The following is a 21,139-nucleotide window of genomic DNA, read 5'->3' on the forward strand; positions in this document are numbered from 1 at the left end:
TGTGCATGGTCACACTAGCCACATTGGCACATTTACAATCCTGTTTAGTCATGCATTGCTTGACATAGACATGGTGGTCAGGTTGTGCATCTTACATGTGGTCATTGATATGCCTTAATGGTCAGATGTGTGGCAATGATGTGTCCTGTTGGGGTTGGGGGGTTCCGTTCAGGTGTCATTAGTTCTGCGTGCATTCTCCACTCACCGTCCATTCCCACCCAGGTGGGGTATGCATCACAACACATCCCTACCCCAATGCACTGGGCCAGTCAGGCAACTCACCAAGCAGCCAGGCACGTGGTCCAGAATGTCGCTCCATGTGACAGGGTAGCGTGGTGTTCCGCTGCACCATGGCATCATGTGTTGATCCAGAAAATCGGGCGCAGCAATATGTGATGATCTTGCTGGAGTCACATACCATCTGCACATTGATGGAATGGCATTGCTTGCGATTGCTGTACACCGCCTCTACGGCATGGGGGACAACCAATTCGACATGGGTGCAGTCCGGGGCACCAACACAATTGGGCATGCCTGCTAGTGCATGGAAGCCTACTTTGGTGTTGGCTATCTCCTGGGCAGTCCATGGTAGGATATGTGTGTGCTAGCATGCTTCAGGAGGGCATCCAGCACTTGGGTCAGCATGCATGAAGTTAGTGGTTGTGAAACGCCATGCAGCTGGCCCACTGTGTGCTGGTAGGTGCCTGTGGCCAGGAAGTGGAGCACAGACACCACCTTTAGTATTTCCATGAGGCTGGCAATGTCGTTGCCCTTCATGCCCACTATGGTGGTGATGGTGTCCCAGTCCAACTGGTACAGGGTGTGGATCTGCTCAGGGGTTAGATTGAATGGACTGGGTCTGATGCGAGGGATTGGCGGCTGCCTACGAGGGACTACTGGGTGCACTGGTGGTAATTGCTGGGCCTGTGTCACCCTCCTTCTCATCCTGCGTCTCCTCTGTGCTGCCTGTTGTTGCTGCTGTTGTTGTTGTTGTAGTTGCTGTTGTTGCTGTAGTTGTAGCAGTATTGGCATGTACTCCAGTGCCATGATTGCAACAGCTAGTGGTAGCATTTTGGTGTAGGAAGGGGTGTGGTGTGTTGGTGTACTCCTTTTATACTGGGCCAGACTACATTGGGTCCACCTGTGGTGATTGTGTGCACCTGTGGCAGTTGGCTTGATTGCAGATTGCTGTTTCCGGTTGGTCTGCGATACCTATATGGCCACCATCATGCAGCCCCTGATAACCGCCTTCGGGATGCTGATATTTGCATGTCCGCGTGGGTTGTGATGTCCTCCTATTACAGGCATGCCGGTATTTGCTCCCCGAAGGGGCGTGTGTATGCGCACATGCCGGTATGAGGGCGCACGGAACGGGCGGTGCCGGTATTGGCGGGTTGGCGGGTTGTTGGGTCGGAATGGACCAGACCCGTTAACGATGCCGCTATTACCATTCCGCCTTCCTTTTTTCATTACCTCCATTCTCGTAATGAGGCCCTATGAAAATACCTGACGAGTTTCTCTTTAGGCCAGAGATTCCCATGGAGGAAGCGGGGGGACAGATTGTTCCCTACGAGCTGCAAGCAGCTATAGTACGAGGGGTTTTGGCTATGCTCATAGGATTTGATGACAATGGCAGATCATGGAGCATAGTATCTGCTATTGAATAAGGTAACAGATTAACTGACATCACTGATGAGGACATGTTCAAAGATGTCCCACCTGATAATTAAGTGGTGTTCAAGATGAGCATCACATATTGGGTTTGATCAGAAAAACGTGAAATTCCACAAAGAATGATGATAGTGAGACAGCATCCTGCATTTTTCGATGAAGACATGGCGAAAGTGCCAGTTTCTTTATGGACTATGGGCCCCTATCATGTAGGCCTATTAAAGGGGGTTGGAGAAGTTAATATTAAACTGAAGCCAGGAGCAATTTTTCCTCGGCACAACAGTATCCTATGTCTCGAGAGGCAGAGAAGGGTAATTTTAAGACGATATCCGCCATGATGGATCAAGGCATATTAGTGACATTAGAGTCACCGTGTAATATGGCTGTGTATCCTGTGAAAAGAATAGAAGCGGGGTTGTGGCATTTAATTCAAGACATTTGCCCAATTAACCAGATTCTAGAGGCCGAGTTAACTCTAGTTCCTAATCCAGCAACAATCGTATGTAGTATCCCTGTTGAGGCATGATATTTCCCTGTGATTGACTTGAAAAATACATTTTTCTCAATCCCATTGCATAAAGATTCTCAAGATCTGATGTCATTCACGTTCAGACAGACTAAGTAAAAAAGCACAAGATTACTCCAGGGGTACGGTGAGTCTCCATTGATTTTCAATAGAGTCCTACAGATGGACATAAGCAATATCGATTTGCCAAGTGTTGTGGTGTTGCAATACATGGATGATATTTTGGTCTGCAGCATATCAGAAGAAGAGTGCAGACGCGACTCAGTTCTCCTAATAATTATTTTAGCCAAGAAGGGATATAAGGTGGACAAATAAAAATTGCAGTATTGCCAAGAAGATGTGTTATACATAGGTCAGTTAATTTCACATGAAGGAAAGAAAGTTACACCTGAAAGGGCTGAGGCCATTTTGAAAACAGCAAAACTGCATACAATAAAGCATATGCAGACATTTTTGGGAATATGCAATTATGTAAGGACATGGGTATTTGATTATAGTTCATACACAAAGACATTGTTGCAGGCCCTGAAAAGGGCTCAAGCAAGTCAAGAAAATGTTGTATGGACTGAGGAAATGGATGAAGGGTTTGATGAGTTGAAAAAGTCAATTTGCACAGCTCCAGTTTTAGGGATTCCAAATTATTCTGAGGAATTCTTTTTATTCTCGCACACAAATGGAATAGTTATGACGGCAGTACTCATGCAGAGAACTACGTTGGGGTACAAGCCTTTAGCGTATTACAGTGGGATTTTTGACCCAGTAATGAGGGGTCATTTCCCTTGCGAACAATCTTTGGCAGCCGCCCTGTTCGCTATTGAGAAGTCTGCCAGCATAGTAATGGGGTGTTCCATGACAATGTTTGTTGAGCATGCATTATTTGCTGTTTTGGAAAAACCTACGGGTACGCTGACGTTTCAAAGAGCTTCTGCTTATGAGGTGGTCATATTGAATCCGGCGTTTAAAATAGTCAGATATAAGATGGTGAATCCTGCCTCTTTTTTAGCCAAACCACTGGCAGACAACACAGGAACATGATTCCTCTGGCTATGAGGAGTTCTATGATGAGATTCCAAGGGTGAAAGAAAATGCTCTGGCATCTGGGGAGATTCTCTTTATTGATGTTCCTTCGAAAATCGATCAAACTTATGGACAAAGATATTCAGGAGCTGCTATGATAAGGCACATAGCTAATGGGGAATATGATAAGTGCATGACTACCATCTCACTTTTCAGCACAGGCTGCAGAATAAGTGGCACTGATTGTGGCGCGCGAGAAAAATGCAGACCAGAAAGTAACCGTGTACAGTGACTCTGCCTATGTTACGTCAACAGTGCACACAGGGCTAACACATTGGAAAAGGAGGGGCTACCTTTGAGCTGATGGCACTCCAGCATGCCGCCTTTCTGGACAGACTTATTAAAGCACTACAGCTCCCAGTAGCCATCGTGATCATTAAGTGCGCAGTGCATACTAAGAGAGCAGACTTTATTTCACGCAGAAACTAAGCAACAGACGAAGAGGAAAAATGAGTTTCATATTCAGAGGATATTATGAGCTTTGATACGTCTGATGTGAATGAAAGAATGGTGGTTATGATGATTATAAATGAAAGTTTTAATAACTTGTTGAAGACATAACTAATGGAAGTTCAAGGTGAAGCACCACAAGATGAGAAGGATCTGTGGACACGGAGGAGGTGTTCTTTATCCACTTCTGAGGCATTGTGGAGACAGGAAAGCACTGGTAAACCGGTGACACCTGTAGCCTTTTTAAGGGTGGCGTTGGAACAGCTAGACTACCCTGCGCATGTCACTAGGGAAAGCCTTGCAGAAACTATTGCAGAGGAATGGTTTGTACCAAATTTGTCAGAACACACAGCATTTTATGTAGTAAATTGCATCGTCTGTCAAAAATGTACTACTTTGTACACGCTGGGAACAGTCAGAGATGTTATCCCTTTTCAGCATTAACATATTGATTATGTTGATATGCTGCAGGTCTGTAATGGCTACAGATATATGATAGTGGCAGGGTGCCGCTTCTCAAGGTGGGTTGAAGCTAGCCCATGCGCACATCCAGATGCCACTTGCACTGTGAAGTTCCTAGTTCGAGAAGTATTTCCGAGATGGGGAATATGTGAGGTATTAAGATCAGATAATGGCCTCCATTTTGTGAATGAAGTTTTCGAGCAGATTAGCTTATTGCTCAGTATAAAACATAAGTTTTCTTTGGCTTATCACCCGCAAACCAACAGGATATGTGGTAGACTCAATGGCCTGCTTAAAGAAAGGATAGCTAAACTTAAGTTAACATTGAAAAAAGGATAGCTGCATTACCTGCCTCTTGCACTGTATGCGTTGAGGAATCAGCCAGGCTCTGACCATCATCTTACACCCCATGAACTAGTAACGGGGAGCTGAATGAGAATGCCTCTCACTCCTCCATCGAGGACTAGAAGTGATGCCCAGCCAACTGCAGAATTGTTAGGAGATAAGCTACCTGCCTACTTAACATGTATGACTACAGGTATCTCTGTCATTTCAGAAAAAGTCAAGGGATTGGGGTGTCGATCTCAGAACACAGATGAAGACCATACAGCAACCAGATCAAATAAACTTCTACTGCCAAAATGTTTTCCCGAAGATCAGGTGCTGATCCATAATTTCGTCTGCAAATGGCATCAACCCAGGTTTAATGGCCCTTTCATCATGGAGGATTTTACTCCATACGCAGTCAAGGTGCAAGGAAGAAGCACTTGGATATTCTTGGGAGACGTGAAGATCTACAGCGGCGGGACCACCACACCCCCACCCCATTCAGAAGCAAGGAGAAGTAGTTCAGCACGTGCAGACTAGATCGATGATGAGGAAGAAGGACACAGCCACAGTCCAGTAGGAAGATGAAGAGTTCATTGGACTGTGGTTCATTTGAGACACTCTTTGTAGCTGCTAAACAAGGAGTGAAAGAAAAAGAAATGCCAGACCTAGAAGACATCTTTTACATTTGGAAGAGGGAACAGTTCCCTGATTCCTTTCTCAATGAATTTCTCTTTGGAGGTGCCTATGGTGGTGCCTAATGGCAACGTTCATCGGATCATTCATGCTAATAGACTAGTTGGAATGGTCTTTTATTTCTTGATTGAAGAACGCCCACACCTTGTTGGATGACAAACCGACACTCGTACATTTCTGAGAGATCCTAGGAATCAATCGTCAATCAAACAATTGCTACGTGATATAATTGAGCAAGTTTGTCTATTGTCTGAGACACCACAGTGAGCATCCTGATGGGCTTATCGAGTGAGGACATCTATAATCTGTTAGTTTTGGTCTTTTATTGTCTACTAGAAGCACATCCTTATTTGGTTTGGCAAAAGACAATTCTTTTGTATTTATCAAGAACCCTATCAACTGTCCTGCAATCAGCCAGTTGATTTTGGAGCTCTTGGAGAAGAACCAGCTATTGCCAGAATATTTTATGAGATTGCCCAATTAAAGTTTGGTTTTTCCTTCCTTAAAGTAAAAGCAGAAAATGGCTAACATTGATAGCAACAATATTGTGGCAAACAATGAAAGACCACCACGACGTGCAAGAGGCTATTCTTGTATCGGGTGGATGTATTGGTACATTATCTACACTCATTATGTTCATTATAATTCTACTTTCTCTCACAGTACGTGCTGTCTATTATGCAGATCCAAATAAGGCAGTAGTTCTTGTGTATCTTCCTATGCAACAGGAGGGTACAGAAGTGGCAAGTGTAAGACCACCAAGGCCTTATGTGATTGTTCCTACTCCAGTAGCTTATGTGGAGGTGCCTGGTTCTGTGGCAATTGTCACTAGACATCCATATTCAGGAAAGCATCTTTTAGAAAGGTTTGCTGAGCACCAGATACAGATTCTTAGGGAAAGGCAAAGGAAAAGATATTTTGTGACTTACCCTACACCAGTACAACATGTAATGACACTGATTGCATTGACAAATGTCTCTATGATTCCCCAAATAAGAAGGAGCGATGCAGACATACTTCATGCGATGATTATAGCAGCTCATGAGGCAAGAAGAAGACATAAGAGTAGTACAAGGGAAGATGATTATTACTTGAATGATTATCTGGACAGTACAGCACATTTGGGAAACAACATGTGGTATCAGCACATGAAAGAGGAAGGAAAAATAAACTCAAAGGAGAATGCTATGAATGTGCACTCATGCCTTATAGTATGGGGAAGTCTATGATATTCATAGCCATTGAAATAGATGTTCACAGAGCACATTGCCTATTTCATATTGCACTCTGCCAAACACAAGGTCAATTCATGAGCCGAACAGCTTATTTAAAATGGGCAACTGAATGGGCAGATCCACATGAAGATGACTATGTGCAAGACACAAAGACAATAGCAAGAACCCACACTAAGAATCATGTCATAAGATATGAACAGCCTGTAGTGAAGGCTGGAATTAGATGGAAAGTAAACAGAAGACTTGAGAGCCCAAGAAAATCAGCAGAAGACGTTCAAAGATGGAAGAACAGAAGCCAGATGCAGATTTGGGGGTCAGTACTTTCTCCAGATGGATGGGAAGAAGGACTGGTTATCTGCAGAGCGTGGTTAGTGATGGGCCACTACAAACCAACCATTGACATTGTGGAAAAAGGATGCAAACCTTTATGGCCGAGACTTGCTAAACTACTGACATGGGTCAAAGATAAAGGAGGGCCTCTGCAGATAGTGCCTTAGGAAAATGCAAAGCTGTGCTTTAGAAATAATGGCACAAGAAAACGTGGAGAAAATCAGAACTGTGCTCAAGTCTTTGATGTGCCAGGAATGAACATTGGAACAGCAGTGATAATGGATCACTACTGGGCTTATTGATCCAAAGCTTATATGAAGCTGCACAAGGATTGGGGAGCACTGTGTTCTAAAGTGAATGTTCATGTTCCAGCATTGGTGATTCCTAAAAGTGACCTGAACATTGGCGAGTTTCCAAAAGCAGACACTCACCTGAGGAAGAAGAGATCTGTTGAGCTCCTGAATCGAATGAAGAGAAAGAACTATTTCTCAGCCAAGTCAATAGAAGCCTTTGATTCTATTCCATATGAACACAGACAGTTGAGTAGGACTTCATCGATATTCACAATAATCTTCATGCCCAGGATGCAGACAGATGCAAATACTAAGTGGTTACAAATAACCAGGTGGGAATTGCTGCAGACAATCAACACGACTATCAAGGAATTCAATGTGATCAAGGAGGAGTTGAGAGCCATATGACTGATGACTCGTCAGAATAGGTATGTCCTGGACATGGTCACACCCATAGATGGAGGTGTTTGCGCCAGAATTGGAGAATCATGTTGCACGTTCATACCTGCTCATGACAACAAGAATGTCACCTTGACAGAGGCCATAGTAATGCTGACGAATTTACACGTCCAAATGATAGACCAAGTAGAAGACATCACTGATGACAGTTGATTTCGGTTCACTATTTTCGTGGAGCCCTGATAGTGATGCTGAAGCTTGGATTTTGCGTGATCAGGATAATAATCTCACAATGCTAGAAGACTGCCAAGAAAGCTGTGGGAATGAAGATCATGATTGATGTTGAATCAGGATGGAAGACCAAAGAGCTGACAGATGAAGATATCAAAGACTACTTAAAGGCCACCATCCATGCACCTGAGGGAACGAAGTACCTGTACCCGAAGAACCACAAGAAGTACGTACGGAAATTGATTTTCTGCAGTCCCAGTGTAAAATGCATGCTTATGTCTTGGAGTAAGGATGAACAAGTGAAATCAGCAGGATGCCTGAAGGGAGTCATAAAGATTTGGGCCCCAAAGAAGCATTTCTTCAGACAAGGATGTCTAGATGTGAAGACTGATGAGAGAGTGGTTGATGAATCAGCCAGGGGGGGGGGGGTGTAGAGATGGAGCCAGGTATCCCCATCCAAAGCTCCTCCCCCATGTTGCCTATATGTTGGGAGCCAGCAGGTGAGACACGTACAGTACCAGTGAGAATACCTGTACCAAAGAGAATCCTGGAATTAAGATTCCCATTGAGAAAGCCATACATGCATACACAACAATATGATGGCCATTTGAATGAAATCTCGGAAGAGGTGGAAAAACTGAGCAAAATGGAAGACTGGTGAAGTCATGAAGAACAGAATTCACACACTTAGAAGAGATGCAGAGACAAGTTAACACAAGCACTCTATAGAAGCAAAGGAGGAGGTGTGAAAGATGAGCAACATTTCAGGCTCAAAATGAAGATGTTCATGCTACAGAAATAATGAAGAAGTTATCAATGTCATTTTACAAGTGTACAGTCACAGCCACACAAGTAGACAAAGTATTCTTTAAGGCTGGCTATGTAGTGAATAGATTGTGGTGATGCACCAACATATATACATAGGAAATGTAAGGACTATGGATGGTTCCACAACGCGCTTCATCAGAGCTGGATTCCGAAAGCAGAAAGACGTTTTCAGAGTGTCACAGTTAGAAATCGAAAACTCAACCACGGAGGTGGATCAACACCAAGAAGTCAAGGCCACCTTGGGCCTGGATGTGCGTACAAACAATTACAGAACTTGTGAAAAGAACAATCCTTCGGTTTAAATAAGAGGGGTGAACCTTGAAGACGTTCACTCTACAGAAGTTGAAACAACCCCAGTCTTATGACATTGGCTGCATTAGGTGTACCTTCACTATGTTGATGTCTATTTTCTCTTTTTTCACTGTTGCAGGCTTGCACACCCAACAGCAAACTCTCTGACCCACTATGAAAGTTCACCAGGATTACCTGTTTAATTTTGCATCTCTGCAGATCAGATGCTTTTCAAAGTAGATAGTCGGGGTTAGATGTCTCTCCTCCGAAGGTGGCTCACTCTGGAATGTCCTCCCTGCCCCTCTCAGACTTCAGACAAATCTCCTTAATTTCCAGAAGCTTCTCAAGACCTTCCTTTTCCCTTCCTCCTTCCCTCTCCCTGCCACCTGCTAATGTCCATGTCTGCCGCTTGACTGGCTGCCTGGTTCCTTCAGATTTATACAGGGCACAAGGCCCTCCTCATCCAGTCTACCCTTGCACTTGGTCTCCTCTGATCCCTCCACCCAACTTCCACTTGCCCTTCTGGGCCCCATCCCCTTGCACTTGGCTGGTTGTGCCTGCACCACTTGAGCCCTTCTAGCCCCCTACCTCACACTTAGCATGTGGACCTTCCTTCCTCTGCACTCTCTGTATTCCCCTGGCTCTGTTCAATTGGTCTCCCCTGGAACTCACTTAGCCCACAGGTGCTTCTGCCCTGCACTGCACCACCCTTCCTCTCCCCCACACTTCTCACTACTGCACTTGCACAATCCAAATGTCACAAGGCTTAGTAGGACCATTATTGTTTTTGTCTTCTCTGGCCCCCTTGTATTGTCTTGTTGCACCTCAAAACAATTGTGTATATAAATACCTGATGAATAAACTAAATAATTTGTACTTCCTGTTAGTCATTTGATAGCATTCATGAATGTTATAAATGTATGCCCATATTGCCTTAGGGTGGCCCACTCAGAGGGCCCAGCACTGTTTCCCCTCAATCCCAGGGTGCCCAGAATAAGGTTGTCAGGATACTAGGGTATGTATCTTGGAAGGTCATTTCTGGTGAAGGTACTTATTAGAGACTTGTGCCTGCCCTCCCTTCCATCAGGATTAAGGTCCAGGTCTGTAAACTAGTGCCATTGGCAGGGTCTTTAGCTTACTCCCTTATGGATCATTAGGACCTCTATTTTGTATGGCTGCGTCCCTTACTGTACTATTAATGCTTTATTTTTAGTTATGGAGGCCCCTGATTCACTTGAACTGGGCTACAGTGCCTCGATGGCACCCTGTGTCTCTATTGGCATTCTTCTTCATGTGTTATGGGTGTGGGATCATGTGGTGTGGAACAGCAGCATTTATGTGGCCATCCCCAGACCAAGGCTGTGGAAGCTGGCAGGAATAACAGTTCATTAGGGTTCATCAGTGGTAAAAACAACGTCTGGAGCAAATGTGTTTTCCCTTCATCTAATACTTCCCCATATATTCTAGGACTGGGGTTTATTTATATACATATACCAGTCCTTGAGTATGTTGGAATGGCTGTTTAGTTCAAAAAACATTGTTGTCCCCAGCTATTTTATTTCAACTGATAATATCAGATGAAATCAGTCAATTATAATCATATTTTAAGTGCATTATTGGGCTGATTGATTATGAACCCAGGTCAACATACCTGCCTTTTACAAATAGATGTCTGAAAAGTTGTCAAAACCTTTGGCCTGGAAATTATTAGTTAAAGGTAATGGATGTTTTAAGTAGAACCAAAACATGTTCATCTTTGGTACAATGGAGGTTAAAACCTACCGACCAAATAAATTATTATTCCAGGTTTAAGCACACATTCTAGCTATTCATTTGGGGCCGTAATTAAAGATTTTCCATAGCATCTAGTCAGTGACCTTTAATCTTCAAGATTCCACCACAAAAATCTACACTTTCAAAACAACTTGTTGCAAAATATAAAGAAAATGTTGCAAATACAACTTATATTTCCTCCAAACATTGCCAAAAGGCTCTTATGAAGTGCCTTATGGAATTATGGAGCACATGGTCTGAATCTCAATAAAGTGTCTTCCTAGAGCATACATTTCCATGTTCCGAAAATGCAGATTTCTCCACACATAATCCAACACTTATAAAGTCAATTATCTTCAGTGTATGGGCTTCTGAAGCACTTTATTGAATGCATCATGTTTTTGAAAAAGGTAATACTGTCCAGCAAAATCTTTTATGTAAACCAATTAAGTTACATAAGAAATAACATTTTTTAAACAGAAATAGCAATACAATCCCAACAGTGCGGTGAAATAGAAATGAAAAACACCTTCCAGTGAAGAACCTAGACTTAACACCAATTTGATTTCAAAGGTGTAATCTGCCAATATTCATTAGTGACATGAGGTCTATAACAGGGTTCATATTATTCTGATGTGGGAGGAGCGGGTAAGTATAAAAAGTCAAAACCGGATGGGCAAGAGTGACCTGAAAGCCAACAACCAAGACTATTCAACAGAAGTATTTCATGGTAAAGTTGCAGCCAGGGAGCAGAGGCACCTGAGGATTATACAGACAGCCAGGTAGAGCCAGGTATGTGTTACCTTGTTACTTAGATCGAAGCACTGAGAAAGGGAATTAGATTACTTGTGCTGTCCGGTGATTTGCTGCTTCATCTGGAACAGAGGAGAACTCCAGCAGCCAGGAGGTCGAGGTAGATTATGGAGATACAACCCTAATGTTGATTCCTGGCCAATAGTTTACATTGGAAATTACAGTAATTCATTATTTTTTATTTTTTTTATTTTATTTTGGTTGGCTAATTTAAATGAACCTTTGAAAACAAATTTGTACATAAAAAAACAAAAACGATTATCATGTTACAATTTACATTGCATCACATTACAAAGAAACAGATGAGAACTTGGAAGAAAAAAATATAGAAACAAAACATTATCAAAGTAATAAGTCAAGAGAAACAAAAATCAGTTCAGCACAATGCTTAGCTAACTCAAGTCAAGCATAAAACCACACACAAATTAAAGATAAAACTTGAGCATATATGAACATCTAGTAGCTCAGAATAAAATCACTAAATAAAACTAAATAGATAATCAGACTGTGGGCAATACTGCACTTAAGAATTGCATAGAAGCTATTCTTAGGAAAATTTTAGGTGTGGCAAATAATTCATACCATAATTCATCAACAGAACGAGTTATATAATGTGTTTGAGTTAACTTGTGGAGGATAATTCCCTTTGTTTCTCCAAGGCAATACACACAATTAATATGTGTTTTAGTGTCTCTTCCATTCCAACAATTTTACAGAATTGACAGTGCGATGCATCAGCTTGGATTAAACCTCTTCTCAATAAGATTTGATTAGTTGGCCATAAGTTCATACGGAATTTTAGGATTTGGTTTCTTAATGTGAATGACGGGCACTTCAGTAAATAGTCAGCTATCTGCCAAAATGTTTTATGACCAAAGGATGCTCTGTCGAAGTCTCTCAATTGTGAGCATTTCTGTTGGTTAAGGTGCCAATCTAGTTGATACAGTTTAAGCTTGGCTCTGGTTGGATTATTGAGCAAAAGATCTAGCGAGATGTTTGCTTCAGTCAGATCGGAGAGAACAATAGCTCTCCAGTTTGCCGGAAAACAATGTTGAGAGCGGAATAGATAGTTTGCCAGTATTGTAAGCAAATTGTTTGCAGCTAGACCCAATAAACATTTTTGAAAAAGACAACATCTCTTCCAGGATACTTGAATGTGGATTGATAGAGTGCCTAGCTCAAACCGCGGCAGAGCATTTGGTGTTGAATTGGCTAGTTTGAGTATTGTTTTCCAAAATTGGGCTTCAATTCTATTCCAATGCCATGGCTTTTGTGGGAGCCAAGTCTCAGTCCGTTGGGTAATGATGGGGATTACCTTTTGTTGATAAAATGTTAGAACATGAGCACAAGAGAATTTGCCAAACTTTGCCTGGAGAAGCTTGCCCTGCGATATTGAAGTGGAGAGTTTCCCATTTATGCTACTTTGCTGAGGGTTGTTATTAGGAGAATTGCTGAACGTAACACCAAGATATTTGTAGTCATTAACTAGAACCAGTTTTTGATTTTGTAAAGACCATTCATAGTGTTTTGATTGTTTCAATTGATTGTTCCCAGTTCCATAACTTGGATTTTCTCCAGGTTAAGTGTTAGGTTGTTTTTGGCAACAAAAAATTCTAGTTGGTTAAGCAAAGTCTGTAAACCAATTGGTGTTTGTGAAATGAGAACCAAGTCATCTGCATAGAAAAGCCATGCGATGGCCTGGTTGCCAAGTTTTGGTGTGTTATCTTTGATAATTCAACTCCCAAGTCAAAAATAAACAAATTAAACAGAGTTGAGGCAAGAATGCAGCCTTCTTTAAGGCCGCGTTTAGTGTGGACAATTTCCGATAACAGCCCACTCAAGTTCAATTTGACCTGCATTGTAGTGTTAGTGTGAAGCAGATTTATTAGTGAGATGAGAGAAGGTGGGCAGCGAAAGCTCAACAATTTGTTAAGAAGTAATTGACGGTCCACAGAGTCGAACGTGACTCAAAAGTCTACAAAGGCCAAGTAAAGAGGTTGTTGTCTTGTCGCATAAGGTGCTTTAATAGCGTTAAGCGTGGTGATATTAATGGCAGTACCAAGGCCTGCAACAAAGCCAGTTTGAAAGGGATCTCGACGGTTTTCACTAGAGGCCCAGATGTTAAGATCTCTTAGAATAATTCGGCTGAAATTCTTCCCGGGTGCATCAAGAAGTGCTATCGAACGATAGCTCGCCGGGTTTGTACGATTACCTTTTTTATAAATTGGCACTATCACAGCTTTGCACCAAGATGGTGGAATGCTTTGTTTCGTTTGGATAGAGACAAAAACAGTATGTAAGATATTTGCCCACAAATCAGGGTTCTGTTTTAGAATGAAATTTGAAAGGCCATCCGGGCCAGCAGCTCCAGAAGAGCTGGCCTGGTTTATGTAAAACAGCACATCCTCTCGATCAAAATTGAGAGAGAAAGGAAGATTAACCGGCCTAAACGGCAATCGATCAGAGCTATTTTGTGGGAGATCAAAGATGTTTGTAAAGTAATCGACCCAGCTTTTTTCCGGTACACCGTTAAGTTGAGATGATAACTGAGAGCATGTTGTGCCCGAGTTAATTAACTTCCAGATTTGAGAGGTGTTTTTACTTTGGACCACATGGAGCCAGCGCTCACCATCCTTTTGATACATTTCTGCCTTGTGACCCCGTATCCAATTCTTGTAGTCAGTCTTTAACTTGCGTAAAGATGACTCACAATATTGCGGCGGAAGAGCCAGAATCTGCCTTTTTTGCTTGCGAAATAGGGACTTCCTAAGTCTAACAGATTGATCGAATACATGAGTAGGACAAGTATTGTTAGATACCCTACCATCGGTTAAAAAGGGAGATGCAAATAAGTGCATTTTGTCATGATATTCTGGTGGATCATATCACTTCTCTAAGAGGAGATGATGGTCCTTCACTAAATCAAGACCAAACGTTTCTAAAGCAAGGTTAGATCAGTGTGATCTATTCTGCGGAGGATTTATGGTCAAATTTCTCAGAAGTTGTTGTCGAGACTGTAATTTACCCTGGGCATGGACCATAATTTCAACCGTCAGCATCAGGTGATCACTAGATGTAGAGGGCAAAATAGTGAACTTGGAACTTTTACCAAATAACGTTCTGTCTACATACACAAAGTCAATAGTTGCTTTATGTGATCTACTTGACCATGTGTGAGAAGGAGGGATGTCAGTTTTAAATGCACCATTCAGCATTATTAAATCCCATGTTTCTACAAAATGTGACCACTGAGTGACCCATTCCGAATTTCTTTCTTTAGCTGGTGCAAGAAGATGAATATTCAAATCTCCAGCGAGAATGATATGCACAATATTAGGAGTAGCAGCAATCTGTTCCATAAGTGAATTTAGGTCCTTCAGAAAGATAGAAGTTGAGATTGCCACAGGATTCCAATAAAGATAAACAATTGCACATTTTAAAGTTTGGATCAAAATTATAGAACATTGCATGAAAGAATTCAGAGAGGGGCAATTAGCTATGCTGGTTATGGTGGAGATGTTAGAGATGGTTGCTAGGCCAGACATTGGTCTGCCTTTCTGACCTTTCAATGCAGGGACCAGGTGAACATGGTGATTATCCCAAGATGGGGTACCAATAACCAGGTTTCTTGAAGAAGCACTAAATCAAAGTTTGTTAAGGTACAGTTTGAATTATTCAGTAAGTGCTTGTATCCTCTGGTGTTCCAACTCAAAATTGCAATTTTATGTGTCAGGGGACAAAACTCGTCAGATCCTAGTTACGCATTCTTACAGCAACAACAATTGTTGGATTTTGTTATAGATGCTGCGCTTTGCCCTGAGGGAGCTGCGGGAAAAAAGCCCACGTCACCAGCTCTTTCAGGCTGTTATGAGACCTCAGTTAGAGGACTTTCACTAGTGGTAGGTGTTAGTCTAAACCCAAGGTCAAAGAGAGAAGATCTTGCAGACCAACTGGCGTTGAGAATGACACGTGATCTTATCCAAAGACAGGATACAGTTGGGTCCTTATCATCGGGAAATTCTACCTGCTCAATGTCTCCTGAGGCAATGTCTTCTAATAATGGGATGTCAGAGAATAGTTCCATAATACACTTTCTATTCATAGTGAATGTTGGAAAGGAGCTACCACGGCAGCTGAGGAATAGTGAGTATGATTGAGGAGGCTTTTTGTTCTTTGTGCCCAATGTTATTGAAACCTCTTTTCTGCCACGAGATGCCTCTAAGGCAACTAACTAACCTGGCTTGTATGTATTTAGATGCTACAACCCCTTAAAAAATGAATATTGGTATGGGCTATTTCCCTCTAAAACTAAAATAAATGATGTATTTTCCCGGGTTCACTTCAGAAGTAGAGGCATCCTAGAATATGTGGCCTCTGGGTTCATTTGAGGTTACATATTTTTCAAATGAATTCATATACTCTTTGGCCTATGTGATGAGGTCTAACACTGATTCTGGCACTGGCAATGTGGGGATTCTGTGGGTCAGCTGACACATGCTGCCAGTTGATGTTGGGCCTTGGGGAGGGACCCTCATTTAACAATGCTTGCTCTCTGCCACATGGCAGGGGCAATCACAGTGCCATCCCTCAGGCCACACCAAGGAATTCAAACACTTCCCACTCACCTCCACTCAAAGATATGGTCCAACACAAGCCCTTTTGAGACCATGCAGATTAATCTTAATACAGCTCCTTGCCAAACTTAAAGAGCTTGAAGCTCTCTCTGTACAGACCATGATTCATAAAACTGGTCTTGACACTTGATAATAGTAGCCTGGAACAGGTATACAATTGTCAGTAGCTAGGTGTTCGATTTACAGGTAACAATAAATGATCGAAGCAGGTGGAGAAGGCAAATATCACTCTCGTAAAGGATACTAACGCAATTCTCAAATACAATAACTCACACTTACTCCTGCAATGACAATTAACAATATGAAAGCTACAGCTACATCAGCTTGCAGCTCAAAGCTCTGGAGTTACACTAAATATACTAAAATAGAGACTTTAGAAAATACATTTTTAAAGAGCCAATGCTAAAATGTGGCTTGAGTTAGATCAAAGTCCAATAAGTTACATGATTTCTTTTAGGTGCATTTAATACTGGGTTAAATTGTGGCAGTGAGTGGTGAGATTTGGTTTTAGCATCCTTTTTAATCCCAAGTGGGACCTGTGACACTGGTAACAGCTTAAGTGAATTAATGCCCTGTATTAAATCCTTTTTGATAGTGTATGATATGATGATATGATATTGATGATATGATATGGCATTTATAACGCACCTATACACAAGATTTTCAAGGCGCGATGCAGCAAGGGAGGGGGAACAGAGGGAAGACAGAGACAGCAATACTATTAGGCCAAGTGTCATTCAGATCATGCAAGTGCAGGGGAGGGGGAAAGAGGAAAAGTGCAGAGTGGGAAGGAGTGGGGACAGTGCAGTACACGGGGAAGTAGAATAAATAAAACAGTAAGAGAAGTAGGGCCAACTGGTGGCAAGTGCAAGGGAAAGTGCAGACATCAAGTGTCAAGTATGGATACAGAAAGCAGTCCCCAAGCGCAGGGGGTGCCAGGAGGCAGTGCAGGTATTTAACTGGTGGGGGAGGGGACCTGGGCCCAAGATCAGAGGGTGGCCAGGTAACCAGTACAGTTTCAGCCAGGAATTCAGCAGGGGAGAGGAGGAGAGAAAGCAGAAGCAAAGAGGAAGGTTTTGAGGTGCTTCCGGAACTGGAGATGGTTCTCAAGTTTCAGGGAGGCAGGGAGGCAATTCCAGAGGGAAGCCCCAGCCGTAGAAAGAGATCTACCACCAACTCATTGCTTGGAGAAGCGACTGACCCTGAAGGAGTTGGAAGCAGATGAGCGAAGGGCTCGAGAAGGAAGATATTTAGGAAGAGAGAGTTGAGGGTATTGAGGCCCCAGGCCCCAGAAGGCCTTGTGCACGATGCAGAGGGTTTTGAACTTAATACTTGCAGCCACTGGGAGCCAGTGCAGAGATTTCAGTCCTGGAGAGATACGACCCCAGACCTATCTCGCCAAGGACAAGTCTTGCAGTCCTGTTCTGGATGAGTTGCAGGGGGTGGAGAGTAGAGACAGGCAGATTTAGAAAGAGGCTGTTGCAATTGTTAATCCTAGAGAGAACCAGAGCTCTAGAGACAATGAGCTTCTGGGGGAAGGAGAGGAAAGGGAGAATACCTCTGAGGAGGTGTAGCTGGTAGTGTGACTTCTTAGAGATGTCAGAAAATGTGAGGAGAGAAGGAGAGTGTGGAGTCGAAGATAACCGCAAGATTTTTAGCCTTGCAGGTGGGAGTAGGCAGAGGGCCAAGGCAGGCCAGCCAGAGAGTCACAGGAAAGGAGGGAGTGGGTGTGGCGATGTGGAGAATCCCAGTCTTACTGGCATTAAGGCAGAGATCATTGGCAGCACACCACTCCTGGATAGAAGACAGGCAGTCAGAGATGAGAGACGGAGAAGAGGTGGCGGAAGGGAGCCTGAAAATGAGCTGAGTGTCATCCGCATAGCACTGAAAGTTGGGGCAGAGAGCAGCAATGCAGTAGTCAAGTTAAACACTTAAAATGTTCTTGAGCATAATGTATCAAGGTGTCCTCCGATATAGGATTGTTCAGTAATAGGCTGTTTTTTCGTCAGATTTATTAATTAAATCCCAAAAGGCCATAGAGTTTTTTCCTTGGATTCTCTCAAGCATTCTTTCTCCGTCCACATGTAGCACTCTTACCTGCTCATATTTTAACCAATTTTTAAACTTCTGTTTTAGGAGCCTTATTGATTCTACTTTATCGAGCCCCTTGTAATTAGATTTCCAAATTTTCTTTATTTCCCTATGCAATGCATTTTTCCGTTCTCTTATTACTATATTAAACACATGCCGATTCTTTTTCTTTAATTTTTTGTTTTTTGATGTCATGCAGTGTCATTTCCTCAAACTTTGGTTCTAAGTATTCGGGGAGTCCCCTAACAGAAAATCTATCCACTTTATCTCCAAATGTACTAGATTCAAATTCCTTTAACATTACAGTGTTAAAACTACTCACATTCTTATTAGACCATCTGACGCGATTTCCTTTGTTATTGAGGATTATATTCTTTAAGTTTCTATCCCTGTCTTCCTCATTGATATTGATATTGATATTTTATTTATAGTGCGCTCATAACAAGTGTTTCAGAGCGTGACAAGGCATGTTGGGGAACAGGGGAGAACAAAACAGCGATCTTACTAGGCCCAGTGACATTGCGAACACGCAAGTACATGGGAGAGGGAGAGGGGAAAAGTGCATGGAAGGGGCGAAGTGGAAAGTGTGAAGCAGAGGAGAAACAGATAAATAACAATAAATAAATGATAAAGGCAACAAATAGTGGTAGTGCAGCCAGCAATTTGCAAGTGCTAGGTTTAAGACAGCAGACAGGGTAGGTCTGAAGGTCTGATAAGTGCAGGAAGAAAAATGGGGGGCTGTATGGCTACAGATACAGACCCCAGTGCGAAGGGTGGCCCGGAGGCAGTGCGGGAGGGTGGCAGGGTGAGCAGGTACCTGGAGCTGGAGGACAGAGGGTGGCCAGGTGCACGGTGCCAAAAGAGAACAGATCAGCAAGGCGAGAGGGGGGGCGAAGGCAGAAGAAGAGAGTAAGGTCTTGAGGTGCTGCTGGAACCGGAGATGGTTTAGAGTGGCAGGGAGGATGTTCCAGAGGGAGGTCCCAGTCGAAGACAGAGATCTACCCCCAGCTCGTTTCTTTGAAAAACGACTGACCTTGAGGGAGTTGGAGGTAGAGGAGCGAAGAGCTCGAGAGGGGAGGTATTTGTGGAGGGATAGCTGAAGCTATTTTGGACCCAGGCCCCAGAAAACCCTGTGGACAATGCAGAAGGTTTTGAATTTAATCCTTGCATCCACTGGGAGCCAATGAAGAGATTTCAGCGCTGGAGAGATACGATCCCAGGGCTTGAGGCCAAGGACAAGTCTTGCAGTCCTGTTCTGGATTAGTTGCAGTGGGCGGAGAGTAGAGGCAGGTAGATTTAGAAAGAGTCTGTTACAATAGTCCAAGCTAGAGAGAAACAGAGCTTGGGATACTATGACCTTCTGGGGGAAGGAGAGGAAAGGCAGAGTACCTCTGAGGAGGTGCAGTAGGAAATTTGACTTTTGAGAGACCTCAGAGATGTGGGCGGAGAAGGAAAGGGTGGAGTCAAAGATGACCCTGAGGTTCTTAGCCTCACAGGTGGGAGTAGGAGGAGGGCAAAGGGAGGCCGCCCAGAGAGTGAGGGGAAAGGGAGGTGAAGGTGTCCCGACGAGGAGGATCTCCGTCTTGCTGGCATTCAGACAAAGATCATTGGTGGCACACCAATCCTGAATGGCAGTTAGGCAATCAGAGATGAGAGAGGTAGAGGAGGTGGCCAAGGGCAGCCTGAAAATGAGTTGAGTGTCATCAGCGTAGCACTGGAAATTTGAGCAGAAAATGGCAATGCAGTGGGCGAGAGTTTCCAGGTATTGGTTCAAAAGCCAGGGCGAGAGGTTAGACCCCTGGGGAACACCACAGGTAGAGAGGAAGATAGATGAAAGGAATTACCAAAGTTGGACCTTGTATGGTCGATCTGATATGAAAGAGATCAGCCAGGCCAGAGCCTAATCAGTGATACCCAGGTCTTCACAGAGACGGTTCAGCAGGATGGTATGGTTGACCGTGTCGAAGGCAGAAGAGAGATCGAGGAGGATGAGGACAGAGGGAATGTTAGATTCAAGGTTGGAGAGCAGATCTTCATGAATGTTCAGGAGAGCAGTTTCCGTGCTTCTGGCAGCTCTGAAACCAGACTGGTGGTCATGGAAACAGCCAACAGAATTGGAATGAAGGTTAAGATGAGAGATGGCCTTGTATTTTATGCTTACTACCCTTGTTTTCTAAGACACTGTTACACTCTAATTCTACTACTAGGTTGGCATGGTCACTTACTGCTGCTTCTTTAATGAAATACTTCCTTATTTTTCAGAACACATTACCGGTCATAAATATATAATCTATCTCTGATGAGGATCTTCTGCGGCCAAGTAGGTTTTTCATTCGGCAGACGCTTCAGACCCAGTTGTTAGCCCAATTTAACAACAGCATACTTTCTATTATCTTTCTCCTCCCCCTAGTTAACTGGGCATACTATATCATAAAATACTCCATTCTGTCAGCCTGATCTAAGTTACAGCTAGCATTGAGGTCCCCTGCAAGGATTGCATCACCCCCCCTCATGTAATGTGAACCATTACTCCATTTTCTGATTTAATTTTCCTAACACGTTATCTAAGTTCACGTCTGTTGTCCTGTATACATTGATAAATTGGATGGACTCACTTCTCCCGCTCCCCATCACTTGCAGACCCATGCCTAGAATGTTATTATTTATTCTCCAATATTCACATCTTTGTAAGCCTTTCCCCATCTTTACTGCTGTGGTGATGCCTCCCTTGGGTCTTCCCATTGCCCCCTGATCTCCTCATATACTAACCGAGTCATACCCACCCAATGTCAAATTCGAGGATGACCATGTTTCCTGTAACAACAATACATAATTTCATTTTATTTTTTCACATAGTTTTTTGTAGCCCAGTAGATGTTTGTTCCCCCTAGAATTCCAGTTTAAAAGCTTCAATACACCAGTGGGTCTAAAGAGGTTGGTTCAAAGATCTTAATTGATCAATTGAATATTTGAATGCCTGCACTAGCCATCTTAACTTTGGATCTTTAGCAG

The 21,139-nt window shown here is 43.1% G+C and overlaps 1 protein-coding gene across 1 annotated transcript in view; it reads right to left on the reverse strand.

The window, feature by feature from the left end:
* Positions 1 to 21,139, reverse strand: part of LOC138581334 (C-X-C motif chemokine 14-like) — a 72,342-nt gene that overhangs the window by 14,646 nt on the left and 36,557 nt on the right. The window lies entirely within an intron of this gene.

Source organism: Ambystoma mexicanum, chromosome 3p, assembly GCF_040938575.1.
Source record: "Ambystoma mexicanum isolate Mex_15411 chromosome 3p, UKY_AmexF1_1, whole genome shotgun sequence".
Classification (NCBI taxonomy): Eukaryota; Metazoa; Chordata; class Amphibia; order Caudata; family Ambystomatidae; genus Ambystoma; species Ambystoma mexicanum.